The sequence below is a fragment of the Rattus norvegicus genome, chromosome 14 (assembly GCF_036323735.1).
Source record: "Rattus norvegicus strain BN/NHsdMcwi chromosome 14, GRCr8, whole genome shotgun sequence".
Lineage (NCBI taxonomy): Eukaryota > Metazoa > Chordata > Mammalia > Rodentia > Muridae > Rattus > Rattus norvegicus.
Genome location: NC_086032.1, coordinates 70,217,881 through 70,235,829, shown reverse-complemented (window position 1 = coordinate 70,235,829; position 17,949 = coordinate 70,217,881).

The window sequence follows — 17,949 nt, the reverse complement described above, 5'->3', positions numbered from 1 at the left end:
ATATATATGGGCATTCTTCCTTGATGGTTATTGAAGACCAGTTTTAGGCCGTGGTGGTCCGATAGCACGCATGGGATTATTTCTATCTTTCTGTACCTGTTGAGGCCCGTTTTTTGACCAATTATATGGTCAATTTTGGAGAAAGTACCATGAGGAGCTGAGAAGAAGGTATATCCTTTTGCTTTAGGATAGAATGTTCTATAAATATCCGTTAAGTCCATTTGGCTCATGACTTCTCTTAGTCTGTCTACATCTCTGTTTAATTTCTGTTTCCATGATCTGTCCATTGATGAGAGTGGGGTATTGAAATCTCCCACTATTATTGTGTGAGGTGCAATGTGTGTTTTGAGCTTTAGTAAGGTTTCTTTTACGTATGTAGGTGCCCTTGTATTTGGGGCATAGATATTTAGGATTGAGAGTTCATCTTGGTGGATTTTTCCTTTGATGAATATGAAGTGTCCTTCCTTATCTTTTTTGATGACTTTTAGTTGAAAATTGATTTTATTTGATATTAGAATGGCTACTCCAGCTTGCTTCTTCTGACCATTTGCTTGGAAAGTTGTTTTCCAGCCTTTCACTCTGAGGTAATGTCTGTCTTTGTCTCTGAGGTGTGTTCCCTGTAGGCAGCAGAATGCAGGGTCCTCGTTGCGTATCCAGTTTGTTAATCTATGTCTTTTTATTGGGGAGTTGAGGCCATTAATGTTGAGAGATATTAAGGAATAGTGATTATTGCTTCTCGTTATATTCATATTTGGATGTGAGGTTATGTTTGTGTGCTTTCATTCTCTTTGTTTTGTTGCCAAGATGATTAGTTTCTTGCTTCTTCTAGGGTATAGCTTGCCTCCTTATGTTGGGCTTTACCATTTATTATCCTTTGTAGTGCTGGATTTGTAGAAAGATATTGTGTAAATTTGGTTTTGTCATGGAATATCTTGGTTTCTCCATCTATGTTAATTGAGAGTTTTGCAGGATACAGTAACCTGGGCTGGCATTTGTGTTCTCTTAGGGTCTGTATGACATCAGTCCAGGATCTTCTGGCCTTCATAGTTTCTGGCGAGAAGTCTGGTGTGATTCTGATAGGTCTGCCTTTATATGTTACTTGACCTTTTTCCCTTACTGCTTTTAATATTCTTTCTTTATTTTGTGCGTTTGGTGTTTTGACAATTATGTGACGGGAGGTGTTTCTTTTCTAGTCCAATCTATTTGGAGTTCTGTAGGCTTCTTGTATGCCTATGGGTATCTCTTTTTTTAGGTTAGGGAAGTTTTCTTCTATGATTTTTTTGAAGATATTTACTGGTCCTTTGAGCTGGGAGTCTTCACTCTCTTCTATACCTATTATCCTTAGGTTTGATCTTCTCTTTGAGTCCTGGATTTCCTGTATGTTTTGGACCAGTAGCTTTTTCTGCTTTACATTATCTTTGACAGTTGAGTCAATGATTTCTATGGAATCTTCTGCTCCTGAGATTCTCTCTTCCATCTCTTGTATTCTGTTGGTGAGGCTTGTATCTACAGCTCCTTGTCTCTTCTTTTGGTTTTCTATATCCAGGGTTGTTTCCATGTGTTCTTTCTTGATTGCTTCTATTTCCATTTTTAATTCCTTCAACTGTTTGATTGTGTTTTCCTGGAATTCTTTCAGGGATTTTTGCGATTCTTTCAGGGATTTTTGCGATTCCTCTCTGTAGGCTTCTACTTGTTTATTAATGTTTTCTTGTGTTTCCCTAAGGGAGTTCTTCATGTCTTTCTTGAAGTCCTCCAGCATCATGATCAAATATGATTTTGAAACTAGATCTTGCTTTTCTGGTGTGTTTGGATATTCCATGTTTGTTTTGGTGGGAGAATTGGGCTCCGATGATGCCATGTAGTCTTGGTTTCTGTTGCTTGGGTTCCTGCGCTTGCCTCTCGCCATCAGATTATCTCTAGTGTTACTTTGTTCTGCTATTTCTGACAGTGGCTAGACTGTCCTATAAGCCTGTGTGTCAGGAGTGCTGTAGACCTGTTTTCCTCTCTTTCAGTCAGTTATGGGGACAGAGTGTTCTGCTTTCGGGCGTGTAGTTTTTCCTCTCTACAGGTCTTCAGCTGTTCCTGTGGACCTGTGTCTTGAGTTCACCAGGCAGCTTTCTTGCAGCAGACAAGTTGGTCTTACCTGTGGTCCCGAGGCTCAAGTTCGCTCGTGGGGTGCTGCCCATGGGCTCTCTGCAGCGGCAGCAACCAGGAAGATATGCGCCGCCCCTTCTGGGAGCTTCAGTGCACCAGGGTTCCAGATGGCCTTTGGTGTTTTCCTCTGGCGTCCGAGATGTGTATGCAGAGTGCAGTCTCTTCTGGTTTCCCAGGCGTGTCTGCCTCTCTGAGGGTTTAGCTCTCCCTCCCACGGGATTTGGGTGCAGAGAACTGTTTATCCGGTCTGTTTCCTTCAGGTTCCGGTGGTGTCTCAGGCAGGGGTCCTGCCGCTCCTGGGCCCTCCCCCACGGGAGCCCAGAGGCCTTATACAGTTTCCTCTTGGGCCAGGGATGTGGGCAGGGGTGGGCAGTGTTGGTGGTCTCTTCTGCTCTGCAGCCTTAGGAGTGCCCACCTGACCAGGCGGTGAGGTCTCTTTCCCACGGGGTCTGGGAGCAGAGAGCTGCTGCGGGCCGGGATCCACGGGTCCCTATATCAATTCTTAACATGGTGTGTTTCCTTTAGTAGAAACTCCAAACTGTTTTTAGCAAAAATAAATCAATGAGTGGATGCCACACCTCAGAATGCTTTCTCTATTAGCAGTAAACATTTGAATGTACTCTGGACCATGGCAGCAGCTTCTCTGATCACACTGACAATACTGCTGAGCTATGTAGAACATAATCCACTAAGCTGTGCTTTGAGAATATATTAGTTACCTTCTCACTGCTGTAACAAAATACCTTGACAAAGGCAATTTAAGAGGGAAAGGACTTATTTTGGCTCACGGTTGGGGGTGCAGTTCATCATGGCTGCTGTATCTTAAGGTAGCTGGTCACATGGTATCCAGAGTCAGGAATCAGTAAGCTATGAACGCTGGTCCTCAGCTCACATTTTTCTTCATATTCAGTTCAAGACCACAATAGAATGATACTGCCAAGGGTTGGTCTTTCCACCTCTACTAATCTCATATAGACAATCCCTAACAGGCATATCCAGAGACTTGTCTCTGAGTTAATTCTAGAGCACAATTAGCATAAACCATCACAGCAAGATATTTGGTTTTAAGCAAGATATTTGGTTTTAGATCATGAAACTCATGATCTAGCCCATCCTGGTCTACCTTCATAGTAATCCCTCCACCCCCGGTCATAGTCTTCCTAATGTTAGGATTATAGTCATAGGCCACCATGCCAGGTTCTAATAAATTGGTTTAAGTCTACAGTGAACTACATTTCAGAAAGTTCATACTGCTCTCAGCATCAATAGTCTTTTTGGACATTTTTTCCCCTCTGGAAAATTTATCTATTTGTGATTCCAGGAATCATTTACAGTCTGTGATTTAAACAAATAAACAAAACAGTAAATAGGGCTTAGATTAAACAAATTAACTAGAAACTATAATCCTTCTGTGGGTCTAATTGTTTTTTTAAACCACTTCTATAGGACTTAAAACTGTGTCTTTATAGTATTCAAAAGGAAAATGGAAGTCCCTGCCAATGAGTGTGTTAAGTGGTTAAACAACATGTCCTGGAATTACTGCTTAGTAAACAAGGCGGGGGCTTTTATTTATGCTTGTTTATTTTGTTTTGTTTTGTTTCAATTTTTGGTCATTTTAGAAACAAAGCTTAAAATAAGGACTTCAGTCGGGAAATTGTTTCCAATATGCTAGGAACCAAGAGATTCTCTCAGGAAGAGAAGGTACCCGCTAAAGTATGTGCTCTTTGACCAGCTTCCTAAGTGGAGAGTCAGAGCTTCATCCAGGGAAATGACAAGACACAAATATCTTGCTGCAAAAATAAGGAGTCAGATACTGTACAGACAGCCACACCCAAAAGTCATTGGCTAGATTTTTTCAACCTCTAAGTTGATCATTTTTGCTTCTCACTGTGGCTGGTCTACCTGGGGGAAAGATAGAAAACGTTCTATGCACAGAGGTAGACACTGTTCTATGTGTATGGATATGATGCTGCAGTGACTCAGACTCTTAAATTATGAAGAGAAATATGGAAGTTTACTCGAAGCCTATATCCTTCAGCCATACACAACAGTGAGTTTCAGGAGCCAGCACTCTGGTGAGGAAGAAAGTGCTAGCACTCAGCAAACAAAAGCTTTCCATACAATTAGCCAAAACTGAAACAAAACAACAAGGACAAAAACAAATGGGCACCTGGAGATTTACAGAGCCCATCAAAAGCATTTGGCAAAATGGAAAGAAACATAAATTGGTAAAGACTCAACTGAAAGTGAGCAGTGATTAATCACAGGAGCAATAGCTGGAAAAAAATCAGAGGGCAAGAATGGCAGAGGGCATACACATGTGATCAGGGGCGTGGAGAGATCCTCGGTCAAGCAGACTCAAGGCTACCTCTAACTTTTCACACAAGAGGATATGATGATGGTTGGGATCATCAGAAAGGGGAAATGGGAAAAATGGCGCTTTGGAATGTTAAGTACTTTGTAACAAAAGACATTCAAAGGTCTCAGAAGCAACCACAGTGTCAGTATCTCGCTCACCATGCCTGGTCCTTCTGGTCTTGGCTCATTCTCACTATAAAGCAGTAACAAAAACCAGATTCTTCTCTAAAACAGAACTTGGAAACTCAGAACCTTCTTCCCCTTAAAAAGAAAAAGCCAGTCGTTTAAAACCATCACCATCAGTGTAACCTTCACTCACCTGTCACAGAGTTGCTCCCAAGGAAACTTTTTCATCTGCCATTAGTGGGCCAAGAGACCCTTCCTTCAGGGGATTTGTGAACCAACCCTAAGAGGAACAAATGCTGTACCTCAGTGATCAGAAGTTTCTAAACAAAGAGGCCTTGCTTAATTCTTAGTTGTCTAGGAGGCTCTTCCTCCTAGACAATGCCCATTCTGTCTGGTCATAGCTATGCATAGCTATCTGTGCTTTACTGAACAAGCAGGCTTTCCACTGTGATTAAGTTTTAATTCTGAGGGCTGGCACATCTACTTATTGTGTCTTCTACCTTTTTAACCTGCTCCTTTGTCATAGCAATTTTCACTGTGACCCTTATGGTAAGCCTTATGACAGCAGACATCCTCCTCTCTTCTCCAATATCAATATTAGAACATCTCTTTCTACCTAATCACATGTGTTCGTTCTCTTTCCATGAGGAAGAATGGATCTTGCTCAGCTAATCTTTTATATTAGCACTAGACTAGAGAATCCTGAAGTCAACAACATACCCAGGTATTGCTATATTAAGATACTGGGTCTTCAAGAACACTGTGATTTTTACCAAGTCAAGAGTCTAGCACCCAGAAGGTACAAACCTTGAAAGTACCTTCTGAACACACACACACACACACACACACACACACACACACACACACACACAGTTCTTCTGAGCATGCTGGCTTCACATCATAAAGGTTTCCTGAACAGCAGGAATTTTAATTAAATAGGAGAAATCTAATTTGGCCTAAATTGGCTTGCAACAAAAGGTGTTAAGAGAAGCAGAAATTGTTCAGCGACATGGGTGTTTTTGGAAGTGGTGGGCTAAATCCATTGACAACTGTAATGAAAAGTGATGTCGAAAATATGAAGGTACAGAACTTGCTGGAAATTTTATTGATTCTCATCTGTGTATTTTTATAGCAGAAAATAACATATTATAAACATCCATTCCTGGAAATAATTTCCCAGGAAGCAAACCCAGATACCAAAGGTTGACCCTTCGAAGAAAAAAATACATATAAACCTGTCATTGTTTAGACTGAATGCCAAGGCTTGAAAAAAATGGTGTGTATTGGCTTCTTTATCTAAGCCATGGGGAGCGCAAGACTGGTAAAAAGAATCTTTGCCAGGAGGGATGAAAAAATGACTAAGTACAACTAGAGAAGTCAAGTAAGAGAATGTGGGTAAATTGAGAACCAGCAGTGGAGTTGATGAAGTTCATGCCATTCAACCTAGACTTAACAAAAGAGAAAGTGAAACTCCAAGAAAAGGAGGAGTGACTTTGGTAGCAATGGGGAACCAGGGAAGAGAGCAGCTGCAACAGAGCTGAGATTTCAAAATATTATCAAAACGGCAATTTAAAAAGAAAACAGGTTAGGTGTTAAAAGAAACAAGTTATTGTGGGACACAGTGCTTGCCGTATTGCAGGTGTAGGATTCCTGGCATCAGATGAATGAGGGGAAGTAAATAGAAAGATCACACAAAGAGACATGATCATGGTGGTTTGGCTGTTGGGTGGTTCATCTGCCCAGATGCTTCCCATGGTGACTGAAGGAATTGAATTGGAGATGATGAGAGGGTTTGCACAATGGCTAGGGTCTTCTGTGTATACAGGAAAAAGGTAAGGAGTTAAGAAACAAAGATAATAAAGAAGGGTCTGGATAGGTATCATTTACTCTTGCAGAAATGGGGCTTTATGTCCACAACTATAAGAGTCCTGATCTAGAAGCAGAAAAAAAAATCTATAATTGGATCCCCCTGAGTCTTCAAATATGAGAGAAACTCGGCCTTCAGTCAAAGAGGAAGCAAGACTCCTTGCAGGTCCGACTGCTGTGGAGGAGAGATGGGACTCCCCAGTGTGCTCGGCGTGGACTTGTTCCCTCAGCTGTTAGAGGTGTGAACCAAAAGCAGATTTCGTGACTGTGTAAGTCTGAGATACACTGTGCCTTGTTGCTCTCTCCAAGAAGACCACACCACAGTCTAAAGCATCAGGAATGCTTATGGTAGATACATGCTACCCTATTTTTTATATTTGTTTGTTTATGATCACTGAACCATTGTCTTCAGAGAGATATCTAGCAATTCTGTGCTAAACAGGCATCCTACAGGTTCTGTTCAGTGTTTGTCAATTCGACCCAAACTAGAGTCACCGAGAAAGAGAGAAGCTCAGTGGAGGAATGGCTTCAATCAGACTGACCTGTGGACATGTCTATAAGGTATTTGCATGATGAATGTATAATATGGGATGTTGCCACCCCTGAGCAGGAGCTCAACAGTCTGAACAGTACATTGAGATCAAGCCAGCAAGAAGCACTCCTGCCTCCAGCTTCCTGCCTTGAGTTCCTGCCCTGGCTTCTCTTCACTATTGGTATCACTTTAAAATGTCAGATGAAGTAAACCCTTTCCTACCCAAATTGCTCTTGGTCAGTGTTTTATCACAGCAACAAGGAAGCAAACTAGGACTCTATTGCATGAGGAAACATGAAGGTACAGGGAGAATAAATAAGGCCTTCATGGAAAGGTAAAAATGTTGAAACCAGGAAGGCCTGTATGGAATGCCAGTCAGCTTGGCTGGATTTGAACTCAGCTCTGGCACTTGAAGGATCTTTAACCTCGGATAAGCCATTTTACCACATTATGCCTCTGTACCTTTTCTACAGAAGAAAGAGGAGGATGAGAGCCAGGAGCCATGTGACAGGGCGATGATAGAAATTTGATTCATGAACACACAGCAGCTTAGAAAATGCCTAGCATGTGGCATGTGTCCCTCCAGATAAGAGATGCTATTACGGAGTCTATCTGCAGCAGCAGTTATTCTGAATGACAAACTGTTTTCCAAGCAGCAAGAGCTACTAGGCAGGAGCAACTGCAGCTGCACAGCGAGGCTGCAGGAGGCCCAGCTCTCAGACGGACCTGAAGTGTATAGGAACCCAGATCCCAAGTGCTAGGCTCCAGAAAGATAATTAAAAATCTTAGCTGCCTGGATAGCCTAAAGGCTCACAGTGTAACCGTTTCATATTCACTGCTTCATGGACTGTCGAAGACAAGAGAGACACTTCTCAGTGTCCTGGTCATGGAAACTTCCTCCCACATGAAGCTTTTGTGCATTTTCTTGGCCCATTATTACAGAAGGCTCCTTAGCGATCTTTCATCTGAAGTGGAGATAGCTCTCCCAATCCTCCACACTGCCTCTTTCTCTTTCCAGAGCCAAGAGCTGGTCTATCCCTTCTAGTTGGGTGAATGACCTTCTTCAGAATAGTAAGAGGCAAAGTCTATCAATTTTGTGTGTGTGTGTGTGTGTGTGTGTGTGTGTACACGTGTGTTGTTTCTATGCTCTGTATGACCAACTAGCTTGTCACGAACTTCTGGAGAGTCTCCTGTCTCTACTCCTCATCTTTCTGTAGAAGTGTGACGATTACAGAGGTCTAAGTTCTGCATCTGTTACATGGGTTCTGTGGATTTGAACTCAGGTCCTCATGCTTGTATAGCAAGTTGTTTTATCCACTAAGCCATTTCTCTATCCCTTCAGCCTACTTTGTAATAAGGAAAGTGAGTAATAGGTACAGAGATATTTCTAATCAGTCTCTCTTCAGACATTTAATAGTCATTTTTCCTGGTTTTCTTATTATATTTTCCCAAGACATTATTGTGGACATCAAGAACTGGCTTTATAGTCAGGAACTGGTTTTAAGGTTGCAGATCACCTTCAAATCCAGTGATGATCGTGACGTCACCCACAGGTGTCTTAACCCATATGGGACTTTATCGAAATCTCCTGCCTTCCTGTTGGTTGTATATGACAGCTGTAGTCCCCTTCCTGTTGGTTGTATATGACAGCTGTAGTCCCCTTCCTGTTGGTTGTATATGACAGCTGTAGTCCCCTTCCTGTTGGTTGTATATGACAGCTGTAGTCCCCTTCCTGTTGGTTGTATATGACAGCTGTAGTCCCCTTCCTGTTGGTTGTATATGACAGCTGTATTCCCCTTCCTGTTGGTTGTATATGACAGCTGTAGTCCCCTTCCTGTTGGTTGTATATGACAGCTGTATTCCCCTTCCTGTTGGTTGTATATGACAGCTGTATTCCCCTTCCTGTTGGTTGTAAATGACAGCTGTAGTCCCCTTCCTGTTGGTTGTATATGACAGCTGTATTCCCCTTCCTGTTGGTTGTATATGACAGCTGTATTCCCCTTCCTGTTGGTTGTATATGACAGCTGTAGTCCCCTTCCTGTTGGTTGTATATGACAGCTGTAGTCCCCTTCTTGTTGGTTGTATATGACAACTGTATTTCCACTGGCTGACCTCTGTTGGTGAGATAATACCTGACTTCAGTATTTCTTTATGCATCAGGACATCTGAAACGGAATAATCTGGGCTTTGGGAAACAGTCAGGGGACTATTTACTTACTGTCTTTACAGAACTGATCACAATAAAGGTGCTGGTTCACTTGATGATCTGATGTTTAACACCTGCCAGGCGGCCTATTGAAGCACTAATTACCTTTTATTTGGTATTGATGAAGTAGACCATCAATCCTGGGCTTACCAGCCTTTGTACTTGGGTTTATTCTTAGAGTGGATAGGAAACCACAATGAGAATAGAAAGGAAGATGTGGAAGAGGAGTTAAAGAGAATTTAAGTGATGGGAAGGAAGGTGCATAGGTCTATAAAGGAGAAAAAAAATGTTTTTTGTCAACTAAACAAGATTCATCCCTGGTACTCACATAATGTGGTACTCACATAATGAAACAGAAAAACATAGTAAATTTACCAATATTGTGTTTACCGCACAGGAATTTTAGAAATTAAGACATAAAGACCAGAGGAAAACTTCTTGATATAGACACTGTTGCAGAAGGAAAACGGGTTAACAAAAGAAGCAGCTGATTTTGAAAGAATTCAGCAAGGCTGTGGCTTGGGCTGTGCACCTCCTATTTTCCTTCCCCAGTCCCCCTGAGAGAGAGGAGGGAAACCCTTGAGACTAAAGTAGCTTTTAAAAAGTGAGAATTGCAAGATGCAGGAAAGTCAGAAAGCCAGCAGACGTTGGAGGTCCCCAGCAGAGCTGATGCAAGCAGAAAATGGCTATTGCAGAGGGGGAATTGTTAGGGCACAACAACAGTGGGCAGAGAGCTGCTGGATGCAGCATTCATGAGTTGTCACCTGTGATGGGTGGGGCTTTGGTGATGCAGATGTCTCTGAATCATCCAGTGTCCTAAGTAACCCAATAAACCCACTGGTTCCCTAATTTGACCTTAAATGGAATTTGTTTCCTTGCTCTGCTGCCAGTACCACTCTGAGGGAAAGCACAATTGTTCAATTCTCTCCAGTATTAGTATTACAGCAGTGGTTTGCTCAGATTCTCCTTGGTCTCCTGTGTGACGCTGCTCCTCTTGGGAGGTGGGGGGTATCTGTCATATGAGGGTGATCAAGAGACAATAAGAGACGGGGGTCCATGAGAAAACTTCCTAAAATCCCTAGGCCTGCTGAGGAACCAGATTTGGAATTAACATCTTTGAAGCCCTAGTAAGACTAAACCAGATTTTTAGACAAGACTTCTCTAGTCATTTTGTCTCCTTGGTATTATATAGAAAGCCAAATCAGCACTTTGAGGCCTGTATATGTCATTTTTTTTCCTCAGAGGGCCCTCTGATAGATGTCTCTCAATTTTGAGCACAAAATCTACAAAGCAGTAGAGATCTCACTTCGCTTTAAAAGCTAATACAACACTTCCAACGACCTTTGCCTTGTATACCCCTCACCACAGCTTTGCAAGTATATACTCTGTTGATGGACTGGGGCCAAGATTTTTATCCACCAAGGCTGTAAGGGAAACTTAATACCAGTTTGTTCAGCTTATAGGTCCACAAACAAGAGGCTGATTGTGAGAATTTTTGGGCTCCCTTTCCCATCTTACCAAGAGCTGTCACACGACTCACGTCTGTAATATCAACTGGGGTTCTGTATTGTTATATCGCCAAAGGCTTCCATTGCTAAAAAAAAAAAAATCAAAGTCTAGAAACCATAACACTGCACTATGCTGGAAAGATTAGAAAGTGCTTCTCTCCATAAAGTTGTTGTCAAGCGAAAGTGGTTGTCATCATCCTCAATGAAGTTAGAGTTCCTTAGTTAGAAGCATTTGAGCTTCTATACTTTGGGGGTTTTAATGTGTAGTCTAGTGATCGAGGACCTCAAAGCCCAGTTGATAATGGGCATGTCTATAGAATATTAATCTGGGCAATAAAAACTAGTCAGTCCTTCAAGAGGAATGTTCACATATGGTGGTTTGAAAAAGAATGGCCTGCATAGGCTCAAGGTTTCAAATACCTGGTCATTAGGCTGTGCCATTACTTGACAGGGGTTAGGTAATATGTGACATTGTTGAAGGAAATGTGTCACTGGGGATGGTTGTGAGGTTTTAAATACTTAAGCCAGGTCCAGCTTTCTTCCATGCCAACAATGGACTCAGCCCTTGTATGTAAGCAAGCCCCAATGAAATGTTTTGCATTATAAGAGTTGCCAGGGACATGGTATCTTTTCACAGCAATAGAACACTGTCTAAGACACCACCCAAAAGACTATTGGAAAAAAGAGGTCTTTCTAGAAGGTATAGTTTAAAAATGGGTTCTCCAGAATTTTTTTCCATGTATATATATATATATATATATATATATATATATATATATATATATATATACATATATATATATATATATATAAATGCATATATGGGCTATGTAAGTACTTTTGTATGGCTTTCCACATTTGAATGGAAGCCATGGGATATGTCCCAGAATCTACCCATCTTTAATTTGAAATAAGGTTTTCAAATATGCCAAGTAGACTAGTCTGGCTAGAAAGTAAGTTGTAGGAGTTTACCCACCTCCACCTCACAGTTCTTAGATTAAAAGTCCATGCCAGTACACCCGGATTCTCTCATGAGTTCTGGTGATTGATCAGAGGTCCTTGTGCTTGGAAGGAAAGCATTTTTCCAGCTAAGCTAACCCAGTCTGCTTACCTGAATTTCATGAATTACTTATGTACTATGAGAGAAAAAATAGAAAAAAGTGAAGATGCTCATTCATATAAAATATATATTCTAAACAACCCCATAACTCCTAAGGAAATAGAAGCAGTCATTAAAGGTCTCCCAACCAAAAAGAGCCCAGGTCCAGACGGGTTTAGTGCAGAATTCTATCAAACCTTCATAGAAGACCTCATACCAATATTATCCAAACTATTCCACAAAATTGAAACAGATGGAGCCCTACCGAATTCCTTCTACGAAGCCACAATTACTCTTATACCTAAACCACACAAAGACACAACAAAGAAAGAGAACTTCAGACCAATTTCCCTTATGAATATCGACGCAAAAATACTCAATAAAATTCTGGCAAACCGAATTCAAGAGCACATCAAAACAATCATCCACCATGATCAAGTAGGCTTCATCCCAGGCATGCAGGGATGGTTTAATATACGGAAAACCATCAACGTGATCCATTATATAAACAAACTGAAAGAACAGAACCACATGATCATTTCATTAGATGCTGAGAAAGCATTTGACAAAATTCAACACCCCTTCATGATAAAAGTCCTGGAAAGAATAGGAATTCAAGGCCCATACCTAAACATAGTAAAAGCCATATACAGCAAACCAGTTGCTAACATTAAACTAAATGGAGAGAAACTTGAAGCAATCCCACTAAAATCAGGGACTAGACAAGGCTGCCCACTCTCTCCCTACTTATTCAATATAGTTCTTGAAGTTCTAGCCAGAGCAATCAGACAACAAAAGGAGATCAAGGGGATACAGATCGGAAAAGAAGAGGTCAAAATATCACTATTTGCAGATGACATGATAGTATATTTAAGTGATCCCAAAAGTTTCACCAGAGAACTACTAAAGCTGATAAACAACTTCAGCAAAGTGGCTGGGTATAAAATTAACTCAAATAAATCAGTTGCCTTCCTCTATACAAAAGAGAAACAAGCCGAGAAAGAAATTAGGGAAACGACACCCTTCATAATAGACCCAAATAATATAAAGTACCTCGGTGTGACTTTAACAAAGCAAGTAAAAGATCTGTACAATAAGAACTTCAAGACACTGACGAAAGAAATTGAAGAAGACCTCAGAAGATGGAAAGATCTCCCATGCTCATGGATTGGCAGGATTAATATAGTAAAAATGGCCATTTTACCAAAAGCAATCTACAGATTCAATGCAATCCCCATCAAAATACCAATCCAATTCTTCAAAGAGTTAGACAGAACAATTTGCAAATTCATCTGGAATAACAAAAAACCCAGGATAGCTAAAGCTATCCTCAACAATAAAAGGACTTCAGGGGGAATCACTATCCCTGAACTCAAGCAGTATTACAGAGCAATAGTGATAAAAACTGCATGGTATTGGTACAGAGACAGACAGATAGACCAATGGAATAGAATTGAAGACCCAGAAATGAACCCACACACCTATGGTCACTTGATTTTTGACAAAGGAGCCAAAACCATCCAATGGAAACAAGATAGCATTTTCAGCAAATGGTGCTGGTTCAACTGGAGGGCAACATGTAGAAGAATGCAGATCGATCCATGCTTATCACCCTGTACAAAGCTTAAGTCCAAGTGGATCAAGGACCTCCACATCAAACCAGACACACTCAAACTAATAGAAGAAAAACTAGGGAAGCATCTGGAACACATGGGCACTGGAAAAAATTTCCTGAACAAAACACCAATGGCTTATGCTCTAAGATCAAGAATCGACAAATGGGATCTCATAAAACTGCAAAGCTTCTGTAAGGCAAAGGACACTGTGGTTAGGACAAAACGGCAACCAACAGATTGGGAAAAGATCTTTACCAATCCTACAACAGATAGAGGCCTTATATCCAAAATATACAAAGAACTCAAGAAGTTAGACCGCAGGGAAACAAATAACCCTATTAAAAAATGGGGTTCAGAGCTAAACAAAGAATTCACAGCTGAGGAATGCCGAATGGCCGAGAAACACCTAAAGAAATGTTCAACATCTTTAGTCATAAGGGAAATGCAAATCAAAACAACCCTGAGATTTCACCTCACACCAGTGAGAATGGCTAAGATCAAAAACTCAGGTGACAGCAGATGCTGGCGAGGATGTGGAGAAAGAGGAACACTCCTCCATTGTTGGTGGGATTGCAGACTGGTAAAACCATTCTGGAAATCAGTCTGGAGGTTCCTCAGAAAATTGGACATTGAACTGCCTGAGGATCCAGCTATACCTCTCTTGGGCATATACCCAAAAGATGCCTCAACATATAAAAGAGACACGTGCTCCACTATGTTCATCGCAGCCTTATTTATAATAGCCAGAAACTGGAAAGAACCCAGATGCCCCTCAACAGAGGAATGGATACAGAAAATGTGGTACATCTACACAATGGAATATTACTCAGCTATCAAAAACAACGAGTTTATGAAATTCGTAGGCAAATGGTTGGAACTGGAAAATATCATCCTGAGTGAGCTAACCCAATCACAGAAAGACATACATGGTATGCACTCATTGATAAGTGGCTATTAGCCCAAATGCTTGAATTACCCTAGATGCCTAGAACAAATGAAACTCAAGACGGATGATCAAAATGTGAATGCTTCACTCCTTCTTTAAATGAGGAAAAAGAATACCCTTGGCAGGGAAGGGAGAGGCAAAGATTAAAACAGAGACTGAAGGAACACCCATTCAGAGCCTGCCCCACATGTGGCCCATACATATACAGCCACCCAATTAGACAAGATGGATGAAGCAAAGAAGTGCAGACCGACAGGAGCCGGATGTAGATCGCTCCTGAGAGACACAGCCAGAATACAGCAAATACAGAGGCGAATGCCAGCAGCAAACCACTGAACTGAGAATAGGTCCCCTATTGAAGGAATCAGAGAAAGAACTGGAAGAGCTTGAAGGGGCTCGAGACCCCAAAATTACAACAATGCCAAGCAATCAGAGCTTCCAGGGACTAAGCCACTACCTAAAGACTATACATGGACTGACCCTGGACTCTGACCCCATAGGTAGCAATGAATATCCTAGTAAGAGCACCAGTGGAAGGGGAAGCCCTGGGTCCTGCTAAGACTGAACCCCCAGTGAACTAGTCTATGGGGGGAGGGCGGCAATGGGGGGAGGGTTGGGAGGGGAACACCCATGAGGAAGGGGAGGGGGGAGGGGGATGTTTGCCCGGAAACCGGGAAAGGGAATAACACTCGAAATGTATATAAGAAATACTCAAGTTAATAAAAAATAAAAATAAAAAAAAATAAAAGCAACATGAAAAAAAAAACAAAAAAAAACAAAAAAAAAACAAAAAAAAAACAAAAAATAAAATATATATTCATGTAAACATATACATATTCATATAAAATATACACATATATGTATATATTCATATAAAAAGTATACTGTGGAAAATAAAATAAGAAAGGCAGTTTAATAGTGTCCACCTTCATTATACCATGTATTGTTTATGAACGGCTGTAATTTCATTCTTTAACACATTTAACAACTTGAAACATTTCAGAGACTGAGGTGTGAGGACCCCAAGTTCAAAGACAGCTTGGGCTACTTGAAAGAACAATATAAATTAAAAAGCAAACATGTCTGGAGAGTAAGTAGGCCATACACATGCCTCCCTGCATGGAGATTCTTACAAATTCTCAACACCATTCACTGATAGTTGCCTCCACAATTTCCAAGGGGAACCAGTTGATACAACATTTAATCACATGTTCCAAGACTTAAAGGTCTTGAGTTTATTGACCCTGGAGTCATGATTATAATAATCTCTCCAAAAACTGACACTAGACATTTTTTTTGGGTATCTTGGCACATATGTTCAAATTGAAATCCACCATCTTTCTGCTTAACTGAACTCACATCTAGTTCTGTCCATGGTTGTAATCCTCTTGATTGGGTACTGGGAATACGACTCAGGTCCTCTACAAGAGCAGTTCAGCCCTCTCATCTAACAAACCTCTTAAAGTGGAATATTTAAATTGTTTCCAATTCTCTTTATATAAGCTATTACGTATAGTTCTTTCCCTTAAAATTAAATTATAAAGGAGGAAGTCATATCAAAAGACACTTAAAAGTCCATGTTTTATTAATGTTACAGTGTCAAATTTGTTCGTGACAAAGCTCCCTACCAGTTTATTTGATGCCAAACTTGAAGGTAAAATGATGTGTCATTATTTCTAATTATACTTCTGTAAGTTATGTTTTTATATTTTGAATTATTTAAATGAATTCTTTTGTGAATGACCTTTGCTACACTTTCCTACTGATTTTTGAAGATACCTCAATTTATGAATTATATAATTTCCCATAGATGTAAAACAATGACTCATTCTTCAAGAGCTAAGCTTGGTGACATGCAACACACATAAATTTTCAACCAACAATTTTGTCAAAAACGGTCCACTGTTATTAATCTTCCTATGTATAGACATTCAGAGTTTTTGTTAAGTAACTAAATATATATAACATTTGTTGCCTCTAACATCATATTTAAGATATCTAATCTTGATGGTTAACTTGCTAGGATCTAGCACCAATCAGGAGACATGCTTTTGGATAGGTTGTAAGAGAATTTCTAGGAAGGACTGCATGAGAGGAATTCCTTCTCTAGAGTGGCAGCATCTTCTGGCATGTGGTCTAGATACAAAGAAGTCTGGAGAAACAGCAACATTTCTTGCCTACTTGTCTTCACTTCTTGTTGATAAATGTGTCCTTCCCACTCCTCCTGCTGCTGGCAGGCTTCAGTGACATCATAGTCCAGTTCCTTTGGCTTTGCAAAATGAACTGATGATCAGTGACTGTCTCGGGAACTTTTTCAAACTTCAGCATCAGATTGGAACTTTTGAGATTTCCAGCTTGTAGACTGAGAAACCATCAGGTTCTCAGGTCCTTCAGCATGCACACGGCAGATGATGCTATTGTTAGACACTGAAGAATTACCCATTGTGTACCTTATCAAATTATATATATATATATATATATAATATAGATATAAAGATTATATATGTAATATGTAATATATTACATATATAATCTATATCATATATCTGATGTAGACTATATATATACAATCTGATATATAAGATAAACACATCCATATATACATTTATGTATATATTCATGCATATATATGGATATTTGTATCTCTATATATGTATATATATGTATATACATAAATATCTTTTAGAGAACCCTGCTTTCTATTGACTGTAGCACCACGAATGGGGTCTTTCTTTCAAGGTATCTTTTAAATCTTCCCTGTGCACAACACAGGTGTCTCTTTAATATTGCTAATCTCTTTAACAACTGTAGCTGCTTTCTAACCACCCACCTATGCCACAACTTCCAATTCACTCATTTCCCAGTAAAACTATTATTTTTCATACCTTCCTGCTGTATTTGATGCTCTCTCACTATAGAACTAGATAAGAGCTATTAGCAGTAACCATGACACAGCATGAATATCTTTCACTCGTGAGATGTTTCTCCACAAAACACATTAGTCCATTGCTCGTCATTTAGCCTCACCAAGTTCTTTCAACACAGGCAGGATACAGCCACACTGTTTGCTGCTAGACTTTACCATAAATCCAATAGCCCAATTCCAGAGAAGAACATAAGACAGACTTGATTGTACATATTTCCTGCCACATTCTGATTTTCTGAACATCCATCAAGATGACCCATCAAACTCTGCAAAAAAGCATTTTAGATGTTTTCTAACCTTAACTTCCAGACTGTTCCACATTCCTCACACAAAGCAGAGGTCCATACAGTCAGGTTTATCGCAGCATCAATGAATGTCCCCACATACAGAATCAATTTTCGGTATCACTTTGCTCACTCTTATGACCAAATACCTAAGAAGATGCAATGTAGAGGGGAGAAAGGGTTTCTTTTGTCTTACAGCATAAGGATACACTTTATCATGGTCAGAAAAGTACAGCAACAGGGCATGAAGTAGCTGGGAATTGTAGTCAGGAAACAGAGTAGACAGGAAGTAGAGCTAGGCTATTAAACCTCAAGGTTCACCCCTAGT